The sequence below is a fragment of the Triticum dicoccoides genome, chromosome 2A (genome assembly GCF_002162155.2).
Source record: "Triticum dicoccoides isolate Atlit2015 ecotype Zavitan chromosome 2A, WEW_v2.0, whole genome shotgun sequence".
Taxonomy (NCBI): Eukaryota; Viridiplantae; Streptophyta; class Magnoliopsida; order Poales; family Poaceae; genus Triticum; species Triticum dicoccoides.
The window spans coordinates 212,925,354-212,951,314 of record NC_041382.1 but is presented as its reverse complement, the minus strand read 5'-3'; positions in this window follow the sequence as shown (position 1 = coordinate 212,951,314).

Here is a 25,961-nt window from a genome sequence, read left to right as displayed (position 1 = left end):
GATCTTTATATCAATTTCAACCGAAATCACCTCACCTTTCCAGTGGCACTTTTGGATTTCCAGTATGGGGCCAGGTTCAATCATTCCTTGTCAAATCTTGCATATGCATCACATATCGCATCCCGCATAGCATACCATGTTCGCATCATGTTGTTTGAGTTTGGCACGTGGTTGATTGTGTTCCTTTTGCTTGTTTGTCTTGTTTGGGTAGAGCGGGGAGACAAGTTTGCAAACGAGGAGCCCGTTGAGTGTGCTTATGAGGATCAAGTCAACTCTGACAACTTTGCAGGCAAGATGATCATACCCTCGAAATCACTTCTATCTTTGCTTGCTAGATGCTCGCTCTTTTGCCATGCCTATGCTACGATGCCTACCACTTGCTTATCATGCCTCCCAAATTGCCATGTAAAACCTCTAACCCTCCATGTCCTAGCAAACCGTTGATTGGCTATGTTACCGCTTTGCTCAGCCCCTCTTATAGCGTTGCTAGTTGCAGGTGAAGATTGGAGATCGTTCCTTGTTGGAACATTGTTTATTTGTTGGGATATCATTATATTATCTTGTTATCTTAATGCATCTATATACTTGGTAAAGGGTGGAAGGCTCGGCCTTTTGCCTAGTGTTTTGTTCCAGTCTTGCCACACTAGTTTCCGTCATATCGGTGTTATGTTCCCGGATTTTGCGTTCCTTACGCGGTTGGGTGATAATGGGAACCCCTTGACAGTTCGCCTTGAATAAAACTCTTCCAGCAATGCCCAACTTTGGTTTTACCATTCGCCACCTAGCCTCTTTTTCCCTTGGGTTCCGCGGACTCAAGGGTCATCTTTATTTAAACCCCCGGGCCAGTGCTCCTCTAAGTGTTGGTCCAACCTGTCAACTGCCGGTGACCACCAGGGGAAACTCTGGGCTGGCCTACCCGTACCTTGGACAATCCGGTGTGCCCTGAGAACGAGATATGTGCAGCTCCTATCGGCATTTGTCGGCACATTCGGGCGGTGTTGCTGGTTTAGTTTTACCCTTGTCGAGGATGTCTTGTAGAACCGGGATGCCAAGTCTGATCGGAATGTCTCAGGAGAAGGTTTATCCTTCGTTGACCGTGAGAGCTTGTGATGGGCTAAGTTGGGACTCCCCTGCAGGGATTTGAACTTTCGAAAGTCGTGCCCGTGGTTATGGGTAGATGGGAACTTGTTAATGTCCGGTTGTAGATAACATGAACCTTAACTTAATTAAAATGAATCAACTGCGTGTGTAACCGTGATGGTCTCTTCTCGGCGGAGTCTGGGAAGTGAACACGGTGTTGGAGTAATGTTTGCCATAGGTTATTCTATAGTTCTTCGTTCGTGTTTTGCCTTCTCTTCTCGCTCTCTTTTGCGAACAGGTTAGCCACCATATAAGCTAGTCGCTTGCTGTAGATCCACATATTACCTTGCCTTACCCATAAGCTTAAATAGTCTTGATCGCGAGGGTGCGAGATTGCTGAGTCCCCGTGGCTCACAGATTACTTCCAAACCAGATGCAGGGACCGATGAATCCGTTCCAGATGATGCGCTTGAGCTCAAGTGGGAGTTCGACGAAGACTCACGCCGTTACTATGTGTCTTTCCTTGATGATCAGTAGTGGTGCCCAGTTGGGGCGATCGGGACCGTGTCGCATGTTGGGGTTGATCTTTTATTTTGGTACCGTAGTCGGACCATGAGTGTATTGGATGATTGTAATGTTATTTATATACTTGTGTGACATGGCGAGTGTAAGCCAACTATGTACCTTTTTCCCCTATTATCTATTTACATGGGTTGTTGTGAAGATTACCTTGCGACATTGCTTTCAATGCGGTTATGCCTCTAAGTCGTGCTTCGACACGTAGGAGATATAGCCGCATCGAGGGCGTTACAGTGAGGCCACACCCCCAGCGCCCCACCTTTTTTTCCTGCTGTTGGGCTAATCAATTTCGGACCGTTTCATGTTTTTTTCCATAGAACGATTTTCCTAATGAACCAGGGAATTACAGTTTTGCAGTATAACCCCTAAACTTCATGCATTTAATAACTCTCAAATCGTGCATCCAAATTAAACAAACTTAATATGAAATATGACTAGAATTTCATCTAGTTTCATAATATGCCACTTTCATGCATGTTTAAAATGTTTGAAATGTTTTTTGTCTAATTTTGCTTAAATGCCATGCTAAAATGATTTATTTCATAACTAAATAACCGTAGCTCCAAACTTAACAAACTTTATATGTAAATGGGGTAGAAAAATGCCTAGTTTAACATGATGTCATTACTTTGCATGTTTAATAACTCTAAAATTGTGTTTAGGGCAGAACAGTACCAAATCTATAATATGCTCATGAGGATTTTTCCGGACTTGTTGCTTGTTGTTCCGGCCTCATTTAAACTTGCCTAGATAGGTAGTTTTCATTTGCTTCACCCCTGGCCATGTTAAGAACATTTAATATTGTTGGGTACATAACAAGATCGAACTAAATAATGGAATGTGGTGTTTTGTCAATATGCATCCCGATGCATGTTGAGCTCCACTTAACTTGTAGTGTTGTTTGTGCACTTTGCCATGCCGTGCCTCATTAAACCGGACATGCATCATACTTGATTGTGCATCATGCCATGTTCATGTGGTGGTTGTTTACCATGTTGTTTTCTTCTTTCCGGTGTTTCTTCTTTGGGTTAGTTCCGATAACGTCGCATTTGTGAGGATTTGTTCGACTTCGTCCATTTGTCTTCGTCATGGACTCGTTCTTCTTCCTTGCAGGATCCTAGGCAAGATGACCATACCCTCGAAATCACTTCTATCTTTGCTTGCTAGTTGCTCACTCTATTGCTATGCCGCGATACCTACCACTTGCTATATCATGCCTCCCAAATTGCCATGTCCAGCCTCTAACCCACCTTTCCTAGCAAACCGTTGTTTGGCCATGTTACCGCTTTGCTCAGCCCCTCTTCTAGTGTTGCTAGTTGCAGGTGAAGATGGAGTTTGTTCCATGTTGGAACATGGATATGTTGGGATATCATAATATTTCTTATTTAATTAATGCATTTATATACTTGGTAAAGGGTGGAAGGCTCGGCCTTATGCCTGGTGTTTTGTTCCACTCTTGCCGCCCTAGTTTCCGTCATACCGGTGTTATGTTCCTTGATTTTGTGTTCCTTACGCGGTTGGGTTATAATGGGAACACCTTGACAATTCGCCTTGAATAAAACTCCTCCAGTAAGGCCCAACCTTGGTTTTACATTTGCACTAACAACCTATCACCTTCCCTTGGGTTTTCGCGAGCCCGAGGGTCATCTTTATTTTAACCCCCCCGGGCCAGTGCTTCTCTAAGTGTTGGTCCGAACTAGAGCCCCTTGCAGCGCCACGTCGGGGAAACTTGAGGGTTGGTTTTAGTTGTACGGATTGCTCATCCGGTGTGCCCTGAGAAAGAGATATGTGCAGCTCCTATCGGGATTTGTCGGCACATTCGGGAGATCTTGCTGGTCTTGTTTTACCATTGTCGAAATGTCTTGTAACCGGGATTCCGAGTCTGATCGGGTCGTCCTAGGAGAAGGAATATCCTTCGTTGACCGTGAGATCTTGTGATGGGCTAAGTTGGGACACCCCTGCAGGGTTTTGAACTTTCGAAAGCCGTGCCCGCAGTTATGGGCATATGGGAATTTGTTAATATCCGGTTGTAGATAACTTGACACTTAACTTAATTAAAATGCATCAAACAGCGCGTGTAGCCATGATGGCCTCTTTCCGGCGGAGTCCGGGAAGTGAACATGGTTTTGGTGTTATGCTTGAAACATAAGTAGTTCAGGATCACTTCTTGATCATTATAGCTTCTCCACCGAGCTTTGCTTCTCTTCTCGCTCTTATTTGCGCAAGTTAGCCACCATATATGCTTAGTGCTTGCTGCAGCTCCACCTCACTACCCTTTCCTACCCATAAGCTTAAATAGTCTTGATCTCGCGGGCGTGAGATTGCTGAGTCCCCGTGACTCACAGATTACTTCCAAAACCAGTTGTAGGTGCCGTTGTTACCAGTGCAGATGACGCAGCCGAGCTCAAGTGGGAGCTTGATGAATACCGTGTTCGTTGTGTTGTTTCGTTTCCAGTTGATCAGTGGTGGAGCCCAGTCGGGGCGACCGGGGATTTAGCATTAGGGGTGGTCTTTCTTTATTTTTGGTTCTATAGTCGGACCTTGATTGTATTCTGGATGATGTAATGCTATATTTATGTATTGTGTGAAGTGGCGATTGTAAGCCAACTCTTTATCCCTCTCTTATTCAGTACATGGGATGTGTAAAGATTACCCCTCTTGCGACAAGCCTACTATGCGGTTATGCCTCTAAGTTGTGCTCCGACACGTGGGAGATATAGCCGCATCGTGGGTGTTACACAGCTGGGCTGGCTTCTCTCCTCTCTCTCTCTCTCTCTATTTATTTGATTTTCCTCAGACACAAAAAAACAGGAATGTGCAGGGATATAGGGGAGGTCTCTGACAAAGAGGAAAAATGTTAATGTTATGGGGGTCCAGGATTTATGTAATATTTGAATAAATTGCTCGAGGCACTTTTAAAGGAAGAAAATTAAACCAAGTTTGAATCAACTTCAAACTCGATGCAATTTTTAACCCAACCAAAACAATGTCAAATGAGATGAAATTTGGCAGAGAGGTTGAAGGCATGGTCGAGAATTAATAGGAAAATAATGAACATTAATAGAGAAGGGGAATGTGGCACTTGCAAAAGAAAGGAAATAGAAGGAAAGGAGAAGGAGATGATGCATGGGACAAAGGCATAGGCAAGCAACCAAATCTAACATGCTGCAAGCTTAACAAGATGAAACTCACAATGCACATCATGAGCATGATGACATGATGCAATGCAAAAAAGTAAATAGAGCAAGCACAAATGAAACACATGGAGGTCACGAAAAGTAAGGAAGTCTTCTGGAGCGTCGGTCTCGGGGCGTTACAACACTCCACCACTACAAGAGGATCTCGTCCCAAGATCTAGGATGGCACCGGAGAGAAAATGGAAGAGGATGTAACGCCCACGATGCGGATATATCTCCCACGTGTCGAAGCACGACCTAGAGGCATAACCGCATTGTAAGCAATGTCGCAAGTGAGGTAATCTTCACACAACCCATGTAATACATGAGAGAAAGAGATACATAGTTGGCTTACAGTCGCCACTTCACACAATAAATGAATATAACATTACATCATCCAGATACACTTAAGGTCCGGCTACGGAACCAAAATAAAAGAAGACTACCCCAAATGCTACACAGATCCCCGATCGTCCCAACTGGGCTCCACTACTGATCGACTGAAACGAAACAACACAATGGACAAGATCTTCATCGAGCTCCTCCTTGAGATCGGTTGCGTCACCTGTACGGTATCATCGACACCTGCAAACTGGTTTTGAAAGTATTTGTGAGTCACGGGGACTCAGCAATATCACACCCTCGCGATCAAGACTATTCAAGCTTATAGGTAGGGTAAAAGGTATGAGGTGGAGCTGCAGCAAGCGACTAGCATATATGGTGGCTAACATACGCAAATGAGAGAGAGAAGAGAAGGCAAAGCGCGGTCGAGAAACTGTGATGAAGAAGTGATCCTAGAACAACCTACGTCAAGCATTACTCCAACACCGTGTTCACTTACCAGACACCGCCGGAAAGAGACCATCACGGTAACACACGCGGTTGATGCATTTTAAATGAGTTAAGGTTTCAGGTTTTCTACAACCGGACATTAACAAATTCCCATCTGCCCATAACCGCGGGCACGGCTTTCAAAAGTTCAAATCCCTGCAGGGGTGTCCCAACTTAGCCCATCACAAGCTCTCACGGTCAACGAAGGATATTCCTTCTCCCAGGAAGACCCGATCAGGCTCAGAATCCCGGTTACAAGACATTTCGACAATGGTAAAACAAGACCAGCAAAGCCACCCGAATGTGCCGACAAATCCCGATAGGAGCTGCAGATATCTCGTTCTCAGGGCACACTGGATTGTTCAAGGTTCCGGTAGGCCAGCCCAGAGTTGCCCCTGGTGGCCACCGGCAGCTGACAGGTTGGACCAACACTCAAAGGAGCACTGGCCCGGGGGTTTAAATAAAGATGACCCTTGGGCAGGCCTACCCAAGGGAAAGAAAAGGCTAGGTGGCAAATGGTAAAACCAATGTTGGGCCTTGCTGGAGGAGTTTTATTCAAGGTGAACTATCAAGGGGTTCACATTATAACCCAACCGTGTAAGGAACGCAAAATCCAGGAACATAACACCGATATGACGGAAACTAGGGTGGCAAGAGTGGAACAAAACACCAGGCATAAGGCCGAGCCTTCCACCCTTTACCAAGTATATAGATCCGTTAATATAATAAGAGATATTGTGATATCCCAACAAATAACCATGTTCCAAACATGGAACAAGCTCCAATCTTCACTTGCAACTAACAACGCTATAAGAGGGGCTGAGCAAAGCGGTAACATAGACTAACAACGGTTTGCTAGGACAAAGTGGGTTAGAGGTTTGACATGGCAATATGGGAGGCATGATAAGCAAAGGTAGGTATCGTAGCATAGGCATAGCAAAAGAACGAGCATCTAGCAAGCAAAGATAGAAGTGATTTCGAGGGTATGGTCATATTGCCTGAGATCCTGCAAGGAAGAAGAACACCGTGAAGAAGACAAGCGGACATAGATGAACGGATCCTCACAACTCCGGAACAAAACCGAAGCTAACGCGAGAAGTAACCTGGAAAGAAGCAAACAAACATAGTAAACAACCACCACATAAACATGGCATGATGCACAACAAGTATGATGCATGTACGGTTTAAAATGCATGGCATGAAAAATTGCACAAACAACACTACAAGTTAAGTGGAGCTCAATATGCATCGGGATGCATATTGACAAAACACCACAACAATTATTTGGTTCACTACCGGTTAGGTAATCAACAATATTAAATGTTGTTTAAACATGGCAAGAGGTGGAGCATAAGTAAACTAAACATTTAGGCAAGTTTAAGTGAGGCCGGAAATAACAAACAACAATTCTGGTAAATCCCCATATGCATTTAGCAATTTGGTGCAACAACAATTTTAATCATTTGAATGTTATTATCATGATGCGAATGACATTTGCAAGTTTTATGCGGTATTATGAAAATGTTGACACGAGCATATTATGAAGCATTTGTCATCGTGGCGGAAACAAAAGGGGTGCCACGACGACGATAACGAAACGGTGCCACCGCAACGTTCCGGTTCCGAAAACTCAATGAGACGTCGGTGCAAAAGAAAGTGTGACGAGAGCATGCAAAAGATGGCGGGGTGATCCCGGTTATCGGGTTCCCACGGTTCGACGACGATGACAAGGCAAAAGAGGGGCAACGTGCACCGACAATTCAAGCATGGAGCAAGCACGAGCATCTCATGCATCACACATGCATTCGTTCACGGGCGGTCGTCTCGGGGTTATACATTCGAGGCGTGCGTTAACGGAGGGGTTCGATTTTGATGCGGTGTAGGGGAAGTAGACGTTCTCGTGACGGTCGTCATTCACATTCTTAGTCGCACAAGTTTTCGTAGATGTTCAGGGACACGGCAAGAAACTTGACGTCCACGGTGTCCTCGAGGGTCGACGGTAGTGGTACTTGGCAAAATGCACATCGAGGGTAGTTGTTCTCGTATCGATGTGGTACTTGGCGATTTCGGAGACGACAGAAGACGAACTTGGTGGTCCTCGTAGAACTAGTACTTGGCGTTAGTGATACACATTTCGAAGGCAGTTCACGACGATGGTAGCCGAAACTTGGTGATCTGAAGGGGTACTTGACGAATAACGGCCGTTGTGGTACTTGGCGATAGTAGTGGTACAAGGGTTGTATCCGGCCTTGGCGGTTCAACGTGTAGTCGTAAACATTTGGTAGATGTTCATGTCGTTGTAGCCGTTCGAATCTTGGAGCGATGGTAGTCGTTCACTTGACGGTCTTGAAGGATTTGAAGGGGTACTTGGCAGTCTGTAGCAACGGTAGTTGGAGGTGCATGACGACAGCGGTGCGTCGTGGTCCGACACGAGTGCAGGAGGCCGGGGCGGATGACGCAGATGGGCCTCGCTGGGGGGTCCATGGCAGAGGCGAGCGCTGGTGGTGGATCGACCCTCTGCCTGCTTGAAGCAGGAACACGGCGGCGCAGCAGCAGCTAGCGAGGCATGGGGGAGGTCTAGCGCGGCGCCGGAGACGGGGAACGGGTGTAGGAAGATGGACCTGACCAGTCTTGAAGGAGATCGAGGCGCAGGAGGCAGCTCGAAGCAAAGGAGGCGACATCCAGCGACCCACGCTCCTGGCGGCTCGATGTAGGGGCGCGGGGGCGCTCGAGGCAGGGCCGGAACCTGCGGTTGGCGACGCGAGAGGAACCGGGCGGAGGAGACCCGAGGCGGCGGGGTGCTAAAGTGGGGTAGGCAGGACGGCGGCGGCAGCCACGGGAGGTGGAGCTCGCGGTAGGAGGGAGCAAGATGGCACTGCAGCGGTGCGGGAACGACGGCTCCAGCGCGGGGCTGCCCAAATCTCGCCGGAGTCGTGGTCAGAGGCGGACAGCGCGACTTCTTGAGGAGCTTGGGGCGGCCCTGGGGGAACGGGCGCGTGATGGAGGCGGGTAGAGCAGAGGGAGCAAGGGGATCAGGGGAGAAGACGGCCACGGGCGAGAGGAGGGGATTCGAACGAGAGGTGAGGAGGGGATCGAGGGAGATGGAGATCGGGCCTCTCCTGGCGGCGCTGGTGGCAGGACGAGGGAAGGTAGTGGGGATCAGGCTAGGTTAGCGCTAGGGTTGGTGTGTGCGGCTGGGCCTTGGGCCAGCGCTGGAGTTTGGCCTAGGGATGCCGGCGGCTGGTTGGGCCTAGGGATGGCCCTAGACGCCGGTCTGTTGGGCTCTCTCCTCTCTCTCCTCCTCATATTTCTTTAGCAGAAACAATATTAGTGAATAAAAAGAAGAAGAGAGGGTTAGGGAAAGAATTGGAGCATGGGGTTAATTTTCTCAGACTCAGAGAAATACGCTTGTTCCGAGAAAATTAGAAAAGACCAGATCGAACGATAAGAATTCAAACTCATTTGAATTTAGTTCGAATGGGTTTGAACTAGGACGAGGTTTTTGGAGTGACCAAAAATGTTGAAATTTTAGGTGGAGCTCCGGAAAATGACGGAAGGGTGTAAGGCAAGGTTAGAGATTCAACACTTGAAGAAGAAAAGGCCAAGGGGATTATTTTGCATGTGTGTTATGATGATTCCAAATTAATGGAATATTTAATATAACTCCCTAAACTATTGGGAGGATATGTTATATAGAGAAATCACCATGTGAGTTCCCTCGATTTAAATGGACCGAAGATCCATGCAATTTATTTAGTTGAGTTAAGAAAAAGAAATGACATGATGGCATGATGAGATGATTGCAATGCACACGATGCAAAGATGAATGCAACAGACGAAGCAAATCACACAACGAAACCCGGAAACCCTGGAAGTCTTCACGAGCATCGGTCTCGGGGCGTTACAACACTCCACCACTACAACAGGATCTCGTCCCGAGATCTAGGATGGCACCGGAGGGAAAAGGAAGAGGAAGAGAACAGGTAAAACTAAGTTGCTTCTCTGACAAACTAGTGAAACCACAAACCTTGAGAGGTTAAGCCATTTAGAGAAAAGAATACAACTGATATGAACGAAGTTGAAAACACTCTGTTAGAAAAGAGGAACAAGGAACATTATGAGAACCTTATAGGTTGAAAGACATAAGGAAAAGGTTACAATGGACAAGAATTAGATGCAAGCACCTCGGTTGACACGATATGTACAAGGAGTGATAAAGGTCAATTACGGCAACACTCCGGTTGGAAATGGAAGGTAGAGAATATGAGCTTTTCAATATGAAAGCACTTGGATGAGACTCCGGTTAGAAGAGAAATGATAGACACAACACTCCGGTTAAAACAAGATAGAGAAAGAATAAGACTGATATAATTTGGACAGCACTTCGACTGTAAATGGAAGGAATTGAACAAGATCTTGACAAACAAGATGGTGGGTTGAAGAGAGCCACATCACAATGCCTCCAGAACAAAAGATAGAACAGACTGAAAGTAACAAAGAAGAAAACAACATCTTCTACGTCAAATGAATTTTAAAGCGTCCTTAGAAAGAAGTATTGAACGGAGTTGTTGAAAATTAAACAACAAAAGAATAAGGTTGTTGTGGGCTTATGTAAAAACATCTCAAAACTATGAGGTGAAATTATGCCACTCACGGAAAAAGATTGGATTGATATCAACGAGGAGACGAGAAACTTATTTCACCGGGAGGATAAATGAAGAACTTGGATCATTTATAAGCACCATAAATAGCAACAATCCTTAGGGAAGGCTTTAGGTGAAAAATAACCCAACATAACTCCAATGACGCGGTTGATGGATTTAAGATATCTCATTCTTGACAACATGTGAATCATGAAACATGAACTCAAATTATGAAGAATGACATAGCACCACCTTAAATGATATGGTAGAAAGAATTGCATTTCGGATTGCAAGATGAAGAATACTTGAGCTCCTCTAAAAAGTATCTTGACGAACGCTTCGCGAAGGAATTAAATCCTTGATGAGTCATCATGTAGAGCCTCCATGAAGAACTCCGGTAACAAAAGGATGATCAAACGAAAGGAAGGAGAAATTGAAAACACAAGGTGAAGCCTTGCGATGATTTAGAAGGAGCTTCGCGACGAGATAATGCGAAAAAGCTTGGAACTCCGGAAAAAAAAGATGAACAACAGAAAACAAGAATTTAGATGAACCTCCGGAATAGGGAATTGAGTTCACTCGATGAAACAAGAATAAGAATTACATTATGCTTATCCCTCACCAATTAAATTGATGACAATCAACGGATTTGGCATATTACTTATTCTCGTAGACAAGATTAAGAGAGATATCGATAACTTGATAAGGTCTTCAATGAAACACCGATAGGATTGAAACAACGAATGAATTGATATGATCACCATGGAAGAGAATCTTGAGAAAACCACCGTAAGACTTGGGAACGATCAAAGGAAAGATATCGAAGCACCGGGAAGAATTAGCAAAAGAACGAAGATGTTTGAGAGAATTTAGATACAAGTGAACGAAGAGATCCCGAGCTGATTAGAGAAAACTTGAATGATGCATCGGTAAGATTTGGAGAATCATAGCTGAAAGCTGGAATGGATAATCCCGAAATGATGGCCTTCGGAGAGTCAAACTGAAAAGAACCATGCATTGCTCCGGATGGGTGAACAGAATTCTCACAATCGAAAACAATTATGAGAGGAAGGCATCAAGCTAGAACCATGAATCTTGAAGAGAATGAATAATATATGGAGTTAAAACTCTTCTTCGGTCTTCAAAATCCGAGAATGACGACGAGAAACACCACCATGAATTATTGAGGCACTCCGGAATGAAGAATGGAAAGGTTGAGCCAACGATGAAAAGAATTTTGAAAGATCTTGGAGAAAGACATTTGACTAATGACAAGTCATTCTTACGTCAAACTCTGAAAAAGAATTGAGAATAACTCCGGGAAAATTAGAAGAGTCAGGTAAGATCCTGGGAAAAGACCTGTGGGTTAGGGCCCACTCAAAAGAAACACCGTTGAAATGATTACTTGAAAGATATTGCACCGGTTGGTTTAAATGGCTTGAATAAGATGACAACCACGAAATAACTTGAATGGAATTAGGAATGGAAACGCGAATCTTTAAGATATTTTCAGCACTCCGGAACAATAGAATAGCGAGCGAGGAAATATTATGAGGTGCACCGGCAAGAGAAGACATTTGAAACGAGGAAAAGGATATGATCAACAAAGCTTGACTTGAATCCACCGGAGAAGAAAAGAATGAAGAATGACGAACTAGTAGAACATCTTCACGACAACCACCGGGTAAGAACATTGACGAAAAAGAATGGAGAGACTTCGTGTCAATAAGATGGATACTTGATTAAGAAATCTGAGTCCTTGAAGAAAAAAGGGGTGGGTGGGCAGGAAAAACAAAGGCAACTTGAAACGAATGAAGCAAACACCGTTGAGAAGAAACTGATAATTGATCTTGCTAACGTTGAAGTGATCGGATCCACTTGAAGAGAAACACACCGGTGAAAAGGATTGACATGACAATCTCGATTATCAGGAAGGATTGGTATTCACATAGAAATATGAGAACACCACTTAGGAAAGGTATGGAATCAGCATTTGACATTGAAGCAACTCGAATACCACAATCAAACAAAACAAAGGATTGGCTTGCCGAATAAGCCAGAACAAACATATGATAGAGATTTCATCCGAACTTTTCGTGGTGGGGCCTACATGGGCTCGATCGTACAGCACCATCATGTACAAGGCAGTGCTCATGACATACGAAGCGTCCCCGAGTCAGCATAGCCAAGGACTCTTTAAGACGCAACGAGACCACTATAAAACCAACCGTGGATAGGCGGACCACTAGACGTCGAACCCCAATTTCATATCATACATCTGTCGGAAAGATATCCTAAGAGCTACTTGAATTCCCACTTATAAACTCCCGAAACTTTCCAGTTATGCAATCAGGTGTTGGGGATATAGGGGAAGCATAATATCTCACCCAAAACTACACAAATCCTACATCCAGTTGTATCCATCCTTCAACACATAACCAAGAAACCTTCGGAAATCATTTACCTCAACCTTCAAAAAACATCTGTTATACGAGTTATGGCAATACTCCCGAACTCCCGCCCCAGTACTGGGTGGTGTCGAGGTTATCTCACCAACAACTACATAAAAGAGATTTTCGATGTCGGCGAAACTCAGGTATTCCAGAACTGCAACGATAAAATTGTGACAACAACACCTCGGAGCTCAACTCCCCAGGACACTGACACAACCCCTAAATGTCAGGAGGCACCAAGAACAATGTTCTCGTCACAAAACCATCGGAACGATTCCAAGACACCCGCGTGATCCTAAATTTTTTTAGTGAAATTTGAGAAGAGAAGAGTCAAAACTCTACGTTAGGATGCCTTACCAGAGCGACGAAGGGACTGAGGAGTAAAAAGAAGTCCTACTCTCCGATATATATAATCCTAAATGAAAAAAACATTTTTCTAGAGTCAACAACGCCAATGATTCGATCAAGCAGGGGGCTCCTAAAGTCAGGGAAGGCTCTGATTACCAACTTGTAACACCCACGATGCGGCTATATCTCCCATGTGTCGAAGAACGACTTAGAGGCATAACCGCATTGTAAGCAATGTCGCAAGTGAGGTAATCTTCACACAACCCATGTAATACATAAGGGAAAGAGATACATAGTTGGCTTATAGTCGCCACTTCACACAATACATGAATATAACATTACATCATCCAGATACACCCAAGGTCCGGCTATGGAACCAAAATAAAAGAAGACTACCCTAAATGCTACATAGATCCCCGATCATCCCAACTGGGCTCCACTACTGATAGACTGAAATGAAACAACACAATGGACAAGATCTTCATCGAGCTCCTCCTTGAGCTCGGTTGCGTCACCTGTATGGTATCATCGGCACCTGCAAACTAGTTTCAGAAGTATCCGTGAGTCACGGGGACTCAACAATCTCACACCCTCGCGATCAAGACTATTTAAGCTTATAGGTAGGGTAAAAAGTATGAGGTGGAGCTACAGCAAGCGACTAGCATATATGGTGGCTAACATATGGAAATGAGAGTGAGAAGAGAAGGCAAAGCGCGGTCGAGAAACTATGATCAAGAAGTGATCCTAGAACAACCTACGTCAAGCATTACTCCAACACCGTGTTCACTTCCTAGACACCGCCGGAAAGAGACCATCACGGTAACACACGCGGTTGATGCATTTTAAATGAGTTAAGGTTTCAGGTTTTCTACAACTAGACATTAACAAATTCCCATCTGCCCATAACCACGGGCACGACTTTCGAAAGTTTAAATCCCTGCAGGGGTGTCCCAACTTAGCCCATCACAAGCTCTCACGGTCAACGAAGGATATTCCTTCTCCCAGGAAGACCCGATCAGGCTCTGAATCCCGATTACAAGACATTTCGACAATGGTAAAACAAGACCAGCAAAGCCACCCGAATGTGCCGACAAATCCCAATAGGAGCTTCACATATCTCGTTCTCAGGGCACACCGGATTGTCCAAGGTTCCGGTAGGCCAGCCCAGAGTTGCCCCTGGTGGCCACCGGCAGCTGACAGGTTGGACCAACACTCAGAGGAGCACTGGCCCGGGGGTTTAAATAAAGATGACCCTTGGGCAGGCGTACCCAAGGGAAAGAAAAGGCTAGGTGGCAAATGGTAAAACCAATGTTGGGCCTTGCTGGAGGAGTTTTATTCAAGGCGAACTATCAAGGGGTTCCCATTATAACCCAACCATGTAAGGAACGCAAAATCCGGGAACATAACACCGATATGACGGAAACTAGGGCGGCAAGAGTGGAACTAAACACCAGGCATATGGCCGAGCCTTCCACCCTTTACCAAGTATATAGATGCGTTAATATAATAAGAGATATTGTGATATCCCAACAAAATAACCATGTTCCAAACATGGAACAAGCTTCAATCTTCACCTGCAACTAACAATGCTATAAGAGGGGCTGAGCAAACCGGCAACATAGCCAAACAACGGTTTGCTAGGACAAGGTGGGTTAGAGGTTTGACATGGCAATATGGGAGGCATGATAAGCAAGTGGTAGGTATCGTAGCATAGGCATAGCAAAAGAGCGAGCATCTAGCAAGCAAAGATAGAAGTGATTTCGAGGGTATGGTCATCTTGCCTGAGATCCCGCAAGGAAGAAGAATGAGTCCGTGAAGAAGACAAGCGGATGTAGATGAACGGATCCTCACAACTCCGGAACGAAACGAAGCTAACGCGAGAAGTAACCCGGAAAGACGCAAACAAACATAGTAAACAACCACCACATAAACATGACATGATGCACAACAAGTATGATGCATGTCCGGTTTAAAAATGCATGGCATGACAAAGTGCACAAACAACACTACAAGTTAAGTGGAGCTCAATATGCATCAGGATGCATATTGAAAAAACACCACAACCATTATTTGGTTCACTCCCGGTTAGGTACTCAACAATATTAAATGTTGTTTAAACATGGCAAGAGGTGGAGCATAAGTAAACTAAACATTTAGGCAAGTTTAAGTGAGGCCGGAAATAACAAACAAAAATTCCGGTAAATCCCCATATGCATTTAGCAATTTGGTGCAACAACAATTTTAATCATTTGAATGTTATTATCATGATGCGAATGACATTTGCAAGTTTTATGCCGTATTATGAAAATGTTGACACGAGCATATTATGAAGCATTTGTCATCGTGGCGGAAACAAAAGGGGTGCCATGGCGACGATAACAAAACGGTGCCACCGCAACGTTCCGGTTCCGACAACTCAATGAGACGTTGGTACCAAAGAAAGTGTGACGGGAGCATGAAAAAGATGGTGGGGTGATCCCAGTTACCGGGTTCCCACAGTTCGACGACGGTGACAAGGAAAAAGAGGGGCAACATGCACCGACAATTCGAGCGTGGTGCAAGCACGAGCATCTCATGCATCACACATGCATTCGTTCACGGGCGGTTGTCTCGGGGTTATACCTTCGAGGCATGCGTTAATGGAGGGGTTCGAGTTCGATGCGGTGTAGGGGAAGTAGACATTCTCGTGACGGTCGTCGTTCACATTCTTAGTCGCACAAGTTTTTGTAGATGTTCAGGGACACAGCGAGAAACTTGACGTCCACGGTGTCCTCAAGGGTCGACGGTAGTGGTACTTGGCAAGATGCACGTCGAGGGTAGTTGTTCTCGTATCGACGTGGTACTTGGCAATTTCGGAGACGACAAAAGACGAACTTGGCGGTCCTCGTAGAACTAGTACTTGGCGTTAGTGATACATGTTACAAAGGCAGGTCACGACGATGGTAGCCGAAACTTGGTGATCTGAAGGGGTACTTGACGAATAACGGCTGTCGTGGTACTTGGCGATAGTAGTGGTACAAGGGTTGTATCCGGCCTTGGCGGTTCAACATGTAGTCGTAAACGTTTCGTAGATGTTCATGTCGTCATAGCCGTTCGGATCTTGGAGCGATGGTAGTCGTTCACTTGACAGTCTTGAAGGAATCGAAGGGGTACTTGGTGGTCTGTAGCAACGACAGCTGGAGGTGCATGACGACAGCGGTGCGTCGTGGTCCGGCACAAGTGCAGGAGGCCGGGGTGGATGACGCAGATGGGCCTCGCTGGGGGGTCCACGGCAGAGGCGAGCGCTGGTGGTGGATCGACCCTCTGCCTGCTTGAAGCAGGAACACGACGGTGCAGCAGCAGCTAGCGAGGCATGGGGGAGGTCTAGCGCGGCGCCGGAGATGGGGAACATGTGCATGAAGATGGACCCGGCCAGTCTTGAAGGAGATCGAGGCGCAGGAGGCAGCTCGAAGCAAAGGAGGCGGCATCCGGTGACCCACGCTCCTGGCGGCTCGATGTAGGGCGCGGGTGTGCTCGAGGCAGGGCCGGAACCTGCGGTTGGCGACGCGAGAGGAACCGAGCGGAGGAGACCCGAGGCGGCGGGGCGCTCCAGTGGGGTAGGCAGGACGGCGGCGGCAGCCACGGGAGGTGGAGCTCGTGGTAGGAGGGAGCAAGATGGCACTACAGCGGTGCGGGAACGACGGCTCCAGCGCGGGGCTGCCCAAATCTCGCCAGAGTCGTGGTCAGAGGCGGACGGCGCGGCTTCTTGAGGAGCTTGGGGCGGCCCTTGGGGAACGGGCGCGTGATGGAGGTGGGTAGATGTCACACCCTAGCTAGTCATGCATTAGAGTGTTGCATCATGTTTATTCTTTCATCAGAAACCTGAAGTGGGGATGACAGAACCCCCAGCCCCCTCTGAAACCAACTAGGGTTTACTAAAAACTTTTTCAATGAACCTGAAATGCCCTTCTAAAATGCCCATCATTTTTGTCCTGGTTCAGGACCCCTGACAAAAGTGATGCACATTTTCCTAGGTCATCCTAGGGTCTTTGAATTAAATCATAGATATTTGAATTTGGGCATTTAAAATTATATAAAATATTCAGATGCCCAAATATCTCCAAACTAAAATGTTTCATGTTGGAAATAATCCAACTATGGACCAGGAGTAGTTTGGTGATTTTAGGAGTTGCCTAAGTATTTTTAATAAATCAACAAAGTTGCAGAAGTATTAAAAAAACAGAAAACAGAAAAAAATAGAAAAACTTACCTGGCGCCCAGCACCCGGCGCACCTGCCGGCCCAGCCCAGCGCCGCTCCAGCGAGCTGCTTGCCGGCCAAGCAGGCAGGCAGGTGCCCGACGGCGACCGCAGCGCGCGCCACGCACCTGCTCGCCGCCTCGCCGCTCCCCTCAACCGGTGACGTCGAGGATCGCTCCCCCCCCCTCTTCCCCGAACCCCCCAGACACCCCCTCTCCTCTCCAGCTCCTCCCCCTCGCGCCCCCAGCCATGGCCGACGCTACCGCCGTCGTGCCTACGTCGTAGCCGCGCTCCCCGCCGCCCGTGCGTCCTCTCGTCGTGTCCAGGAGCTCCGCCGCTGTCCACTTCATCGAGCAAGCCAAGCCCCGAGCGCTCGCAACGCCCGAGTCCACCACAATGACCTCGCCCGAGCCGCCGTCGCCGGAGATCCCCTTCAACACCGTCGCCGCCTCAGCTCGTCCCCGACCCCGCCGGTGGCCTCTACGGGTGCGCTGTGAGCCTAGCTACCCCTCCTACCCTCCCTCTCTCGTTCCCGAGCCGTGTAGCGACCTCCCAGAGCTCAACCGCACCCACCACCGTGGAGCTCGTCGCCGACGTGCTCCAGGTCACCCTCCGACCACTCCACGGTGTCCATCATGCTCACCGCGTCACGTATCACCTAACTAGCTACTTCCCGCACCTCACCGACCCCCCTAGCGACAAGTTCGACTTCGGCCGAACTTCGGTGGCCACCAAAGTCGTCGCCGGCGCCAACTCCGGCCACCCCGACCCCAACGGACTCCACCAAGAGCTGCGGTTCGTCCTCAGCTCCTCTCCGGTGGCCTCCGCGGCTCGTTTGGTTGCCGGAACGGCAAAAACCACTTCCACCGCCGCGTCGGGCTCGCCGGCGGCTAAACGCCGGTGCAGCCGACCCGGGTTTGACCACGGGTGGGCCCTGGTTGACTCTCCTGAGTCGATGACGGGTGGGTCCCAGCCCTGTTAACTAATTAGGATTAGTTTAAATTAATTTTAGTTTAATTAATCACACTGACACGCGGGACCCACTGTCAGGTTTGACCCGGACGTGTCCCGTTGACCTGCTGATGTCACACTGACGTCAGGCTGACGCAGTAGTTGATTTTCTGGATTTAATCTAATATAGGAAATTCCAGAATATAGTTTAAACTTCAACAATTCATAACTTTTATTCTGTAACTCCAAATCAGACAAATTATATATGAAAAATGATCAGAAAAATTCAATCTATCCATCTGTACTATTTTCATGCATGATCAAACAAGTTAACTTGATGTTTAATGCAGAACAAGGAAAAACACTTTAAAGGGCCATGTTTGAGTTTGAAATTTGAATCTTTGATTCAAATTGGTTCAAACCCTTCTGGTCTTAGTTGCATTAGCCCAACACACTCATATTGCCATGTTTCATGCATGCATCATATTGTTGCACATTGTTTGGTGATGGTTGTGTATCGGTGTTCTTTGCGGCAGGTTCTGACTCCGAGGAGTACCGTGATTACCCTAACGAAGAACCGTATCAGTGCATCGAACCATCAGGCAAGCAACCAACCATTTGATCATATCGATACAATCCCATGTTCTCGCTCCTGCTCTCTTTTACTGCATTAAGACAACGCGTTTCAAACTACTGTGTGCTACGGTAGTTGAACCCATTTCCTCTGCATGACCTGTCATTGCCACAGTAACTAGATGAAACCCACTAGCATGTGTAGGAGTTGATTGAGCCATATGTATGTGTTATTCCTACCTTGCTATGCCTGCTATGCTTAGAGTCGTGTCAGGTCTGGTTCATCTGGGTGATGGACTAGAGTGAAATGATTATGTCGGTAATGAGAGTGGTGTGGTAAACACGATTTGGTAAAGGTATCGATGAGAGGCCATGTAGGAGTACATGGTGGGTTGTTTCATTGAAGCCGACCTGAAGCACTGAGATCTATATGTGTGATTTAAGATTCAGCTACTACCATGCATTGGGCCCGAAAACAATGGACCCTCTCGACTTCTTATTCACCCCAGTTCTCTGTCCAGGAGTTGCAAGTAGTTTCTGGTGTTTGTAGCCTACTGGAGGCCGTGGACAGCGCTGACCGTAGGGGTGGGCTGTGATGCGGTAGGTACATGGCACGGTGTACCGAATACCCATTAGGTATCTCGGGAACCCTGTTCACATCGTTTGGGGCTGTGAGCGAAACCTCGGCCGGATCTCCTCATGGATGGAACCCGAATAGGCGATAAACCTGGACTAGAGGCTTAGGTGATTAGGTAGGTCGTGGCCGACACCCACGTTGGGCTTCCGCTTGAAGGTTGCCGAGTACATGTCGTGTAAACGACGGTAAGTGGTGAGAGCGTGTATGAAGAAGTACACCCCTGCAGGGTTATCATGATCTATTCGAATAGCCGCGTCCGCGGTAAAGGACTACTTGGTTGCCTATACAGTTCATAGACAAGTAAATGGAAACTACTAAAAGCTTCAAGATAAGTGTGAGTGCCGAGGATGGCTCTTCCGTAGGAAGACGGAGGTGGATCCTCGGTAGTGTATTGAAGTGGTGAGTAGTGGACTCGTGTGCACAAAACCATTTCAAGTTGGAGTCTCGTAGGATACCCTAGCCAAGAGTCAAAGCTGGCCTGCTGCAACAACTCCACCAACCCTTCTTGATAATGTGCATGTATGTAGGATCTGATGTAAGTCTTGCTGAGTACCTTTGTACTCATATTGCTATAATTTACATTTTTACAGAAGACGCTGCACCCCCTTCTGATGGGTTCTTCGTAGACGTTGACATCAATGAGTAGGCTAAGGCCCAGGTGGTGATCCTGAGCTTGTGAAGGACCACGTAGTATAGCTAGGCTTTCCAAGCCTCTTTTATTTTACTAGTTGTCTGTACCCAGACAAGCTACTTCCGCTGCTGGTTTGTATGACTGTATGACTTGAATGCTGGGTCGTGTGACCCGTACCTATGTGTATGTTATGTATGGCTCTCTGAGCCTTAAATAAAGTACTTGTGTCGTAGAGTCATGTTGTGATGCCATGTTGTATTTGCATAGTCGAGCATATTGTGTGTATGTTATTGAAATGCTTGGTATGTGTGGGATCTGACTATCTAGTTGTTTATCTTTAGTAGCCTCTCTTACCGGGAAATGTCTCCTAGTGTTACCGCTGAGCCATGGTAGCTTGCTACTGCTCTGGAACACTTAGGCTGGCCGGCATGTGTCCTTCTTCGTTCCTGTGTCTGTCCCTTCGGGGAAATGTCACGCATTGAGTACCGGAGTCCTGTTAGCCCGCTACAGCCCGGTTTACCGGAGTCCTGCTAGCCCAGTGCTACAGCCCGGACCCACTTGCTGATGACCGACACGTTCGAAGCTGGGTCATGGATGCCTGTCCCTGTAAGTCTGTGCCACTTTGGGTTTACAACTAGTCATGTCAGCCCGGGCTCCTTATCATATGGATGCTAGCGACACTATCATATACGTGAGCCAAAAGGCGCAAACGGTCCCGAGAAAAGGTAAGGCGACACCCGTGGGGATACCGTGCGTGAGGCCGCAAAGTGATTTGAGGTGTTACAAGCTAGATCGATGTGACATCGAGTCGGGGTCCTGACAGTAGAGCAGAGGGAGCGAGGGGATCAAGGGAGAAGACAGTCATGGGCGAGAGGAGGGGGTTCGAACGAGAGGTGAGGAGGGGATCGAGGGAGATGGAGATCAGGCCTCTCCTACGGCACTGGTGGGAGGACGAGGGAAGGTAGTGGGGATCGGGCTAGGTTAGCGCTAGGGTTGGTGGGTGCGGCTCGGCCTTGGGCCAGCGCTGGAGTTTGGCCTAGGGATGCCGACGGCTAGTTGGGCCTAGGGATGGCCCTAGAGGCCGGTCTGTTGGGCTCTCTCCTCTCTCTCCTCCTCATATTTCTTTAGCAGAAAAAATATTAGTGAATAAAAAAAAAGAGGGTTAGGGAAAGAATTGGAGCATGGGGTTAATTTTCTCATACTCAGAGAAATACGCTTGTTCCGAGAAAATTAGAAAAGGCCAGATTGAACAATAAGAATTCAAACTCATTTGAATTTAATTCGAATGTGTTTGAACTAGGACGAGGTTTTTGGAGTGACCAAAAATGTTGAAATTTTAGGTGGAGCTACGGAAAATGACGGAAGGGTATAAGGCAAGGTTAGAGAGTCAACACTTGAAGAAGAAAAGGCCAAGGGGATTGAGGGAGTCCTGGATTAGGGGGTCTCCAGACAGCCGGACTATCTCCATTGGCCGGACTGTTAGACTATGAAGATACAAGATTGAAGACTTTGTCTCGTGTCCGGATGGGACTCTACTTGGCGTGGAAGGCAAGCTAGGCAATACGTATATGGATATCTCCTCCTTTGTAACCGACCTTGTGTAACCCTAACCCTCTCCGGTGTCTATATAAACCGAAGGGTTTTAGTCCGTAGGACAACAACCATAACATACAATCATACCATAGGCTAGCTCCTAGGGTTTAGCCTCTCTGATCTCGTGCTAGATCTACTCTTCTACTACCCATATCATCAATATTAATCAAGCAGGACGTAGGGTTTTACCTCCATCAAGAGGGCCCGAACCTGGGTAAAACATCGTGTCCCCTGCCTCCTGTTACCATCCGGCCTAGTCGGACAGTTCGGGACCCCCTACCCGAGATCCGACGGTTTTAGCCCAGTGCTACAGCCCGGTTTCGGGACCCCCTACCCGGGACCCCCTACAGCCCGGTTTACCGGAGTCCTGCTAGCCCAGTGCTACAGCCCGGACCCACTTGCTGATGACCGACACGTTCGAAGCTGGGTCATGGATGCCTGTCCCTGTAAGTCTGTGCCACTTTGGGTTTACAACTAGTCATGTCAGCCCGGGCTCCTTATCATATGGATGCTAGCGACACTATCATATACGTGAGCCAAAAGGCGCAAACGGTCCCGGGAAAAGGTAAGGCGACACCCGTGGGGATACCGTGCGTGAGGCCGCAAAGTGATTTGAGGTGTTACAAGCTAGATCGATGTGACATCGAGTCGGGGTCCTGACAGCGTTGGTATCAGAGCCGGGCTGCCTGTAGGTTCTCCAAGCCAAACTGGTCGATGTTGAGTCTAGAAATTCTTTAGTTATATGTAGGGGAATTGTTTGTGGGTTGGAACGTAAGGCTCTTTTTACTTCTTTATCTTATGACATTCTGATCTGAGTCAGTCTATTCTTCCACCGGGGGTTAAGGAATTAGGATCTATTCTCTCTATCAGGATCACGTGTTACTAATCAGTAGTACCTTATAGGTTTGATGGATACAAGCCTAGTTCAGTTCTACTACCACATTACATTGTTAGGATGGACTCAGAACTTTGATATGATGATGTTGAGTGTGTATGAAATCCTTTGTCAAATGTCTCAAATCCTTCTTGAGCATTTACAGCTGTTATGCTGCCGAAATTTTGCTAGGAATTCTAATGCCTTTGCATTATGATTGTGCTTTCAGATGGCCACTCGCGACCTCAATCAAGTGGTTCGCCTGACTCGATGCCTAGATGTACCCGGTCATACCGCCATGTTGGTCAGGGTAATGACTGAGGCTGGATACCGTTGGTATCCTGAGTACACGGTCGAAGAGCAATTTCGAGACTTTAATCAAAGCCAGTATCTCTGCACTGTCAGGATATTTCCATCTTATCCTGGATCCACCGAGCCCCTTCACTGCTCCTATGGACTCGGGGTTACTATTGAGATGGCTGTGCAGGACGCCGCCTACTCTATGATGACCATCATGCGAGTCAGGTCTGGCCTATTTCGGGACTCTGATTTCCGGTATATGCCAGGATCACTTCCGGGAGCACAAGGGTATCTCCAGGCTATCTATGCTGACCCCACTCAGGAGGATTCACGGACTCGCACCACTGCTGAGATGCTCGAGGATAAGGACCGTGAAAACCGGGCCTTGAGGCTAGAGCTTTTCAATACCCGTGCTGACCATTGGGCCACGTTGACTCGGTTTGCACCGGCGGTGCAAGCTGGATATTCGGATATGCGTGATCTCTATCCTGTGAGATCTGCTCTGCCAGACGTGATGGGTTGGCGTGATGTAGGAGGCATCACCCCACCTCGCGGTCCCCGCAGGCCACTGTCTGTTGGTCCAAGACCTCATCCTAGCCCCTATGGTCCACAAGCTCCGCGAGATCGTCTGTTTCCGGATGATCATGTTGAGCTTCCAGGCTATGGAGGTGACTTCTACGAGGACTACTACGGATCGGTCTGAGTTAGTGGTAGTATCACTAGTTCGTACTAGCTGTGTCGTCTATTGTCCTGCGTGACTCGTGGGATATGACCTAGTTTGTACCGCCTTCCGGAGGTGTAGAAAAATAATGTATAGGAGCTTGGGATGCCTCCGATGAGATGTAATCCTCTTTTCACCGTAATAGTACCTTGTTTGGTCTTGTACTAAACCTTGTATGGTGTGTATGACGATGGAATAAAGAAGCAGTTTCTGTATCTACCATGTCATACAGATGATCATCTTGCATTCCGAGTTACTCCTTACATTCTGTATTCTATGTCGGAATCTTATCATTCTGACTAAATCATTGTCTTGTTTACCTAGGATGGTCAACACGCGCAATAACCTTGCTCCTCAAGAGCAGGCCAAAGGCAGTGAAGTCAGGAATGCAAATCTGCCTCATCCTCCTTCCCTAGCCGAGGTTATGATGGAAGCCGAAAGAAACAAGCGGGAGACCAACCGTTTGTTGGAGCGTATTGAACAGAACACAGCACACCATCAGAGGACTAACATGGTGTCACTCAGTGATTTCATCAAGTTACATCCACCCACGTTCCACCACTCCGTCGAGCCTCTCGTCGCTGATGACTGGCTTCGCAGTGTTTCTCACAAACTGCGTTCCGCGCTAGTAGCTGAGGCTGACAAGGTCACCTTTGCTGCATATCATCTTGAAGGCCCCTCCAGTCTATGGTGGGAGAATTATGGAGCTATGCGCCCAGCGGGCCATGTCACTACTTGGGCTGAATTCAGCGAGGCTTTCCGTGAACATCACATTCCGGAGGGTCTCATGGACCGTAAACGTGAGGAATTTTGCAGTTTCACCCAAGGCCGACTCTCTGTGGATGCTTACAGTAGGGAGTTCGGTAACCTCGCACGATATGCCACTGAGGAAGTTTCTACCGATGCCAAGAAGCAAGCAAGGTTCCGTAAGGGGCTTAGTCCTGAGCTTCGCCGCGACCTCCGTCTGCATGAGTGCACATCTTTTCAGAAGCTTGTTAACAAGGCCATCAGTGCTGAGACTGGTCAGACTGATTATGACGCAACACGCAAGCATGGCCGTGACGTGGGTTCCTCATCCGGTGCTGGTCCTCAGAAGCGCCGCGTGTGGGTGCCCAACACTGCCCTGCCACCCAGGTTCACACCGAGGCCATCCTTCCAGGCGCCTCGCCCCGTTCAACAGTCTGCACCAGCCAAGTCCTATGGTGGTCCAACCAACAGTGCTCCTCCACGTACCAGTTCCGTGACTTGTTTCAAGTGTGGGGAATCTGGCCACTATATGCGCGAGTGTCCCCAAACCAACCCCAACCAATCTGCTAAAGCTGTTGGCCGTGGCAAGCCGACAGGGAAAGTGTTCCATGCCAAGCCGGCCACCGCTACACGTGGCAATGTCAATTGTATTTCTGCCGAAGAAGCTCAAGAGGATCCCAACGTCGTTCTCGGTACGCTCCTTGTTAATTGCCACCCGGCATCTGTTCTTTTCGATACAGGAGCCTCTCATTCTTTCATATCCGAAAATTATGCGCGTTTGCATAACACCGCATTCTGTGAGATGCCCACCTCTATGGTAATTCAAACTCCGGGATCCAAATGGCAAACTTCTAGAGTAAGCCATGGAAATGAAATTCAAGTCGACAGACTTGTTTTCCTTGCATCTTTGATAGCTCTCAAATCTTCAGATATTAATATCATCTTGGGTATGGACTGGATGTCAGCCCATCATGCCAACATTGATTGTTTCTCTAGGACTGTTCAACTCACCCATCCTTCGGGAAAGATAGTCAATGTCTTGACCCGAATAGCCAAGCGACAGTTATATTCTCTTAACGCCAGCCCTTTGCCAGACCTTGAGGACGTTCCGGTAGTCCGTGACTTCTCGGATGTCTTCCCAGAGGAATTGCCAGGTGTTCCACCTGACAAGGACGTTGAGTTCGTAATAGACCTCATTCCAGGAACCGTTCCGATTGCTAGAAGACCTTATAAGATGGCACCACTAGAACTAGCCGAGCTTAAGAAACAACTCGATGAGTCCTTGAAAAAGGGTTTCATCCGACCTAGTTCATCTCTGTGGGCTTGCCCCGTCCTCTTCGTCAAGAAGAAGGATGGTACGGACCGGATGGTTGTAGATTATCGACCTGTCAATTTGGTCACAATCAAGAACAAATATCCGCTCCCCAGGATCAACGACATGTATGATCAGCTCGCTGGATCCTCAGTCTTCTCCAAAATGGATTTGAGGTTGGGCTACCATCAAATCAAAATCAGGAACGGGGACATTCCTAAAACGGCCTTTGTTACTCGTTATGGCCAATACGCGTACACCGTCATGTCCTTCGG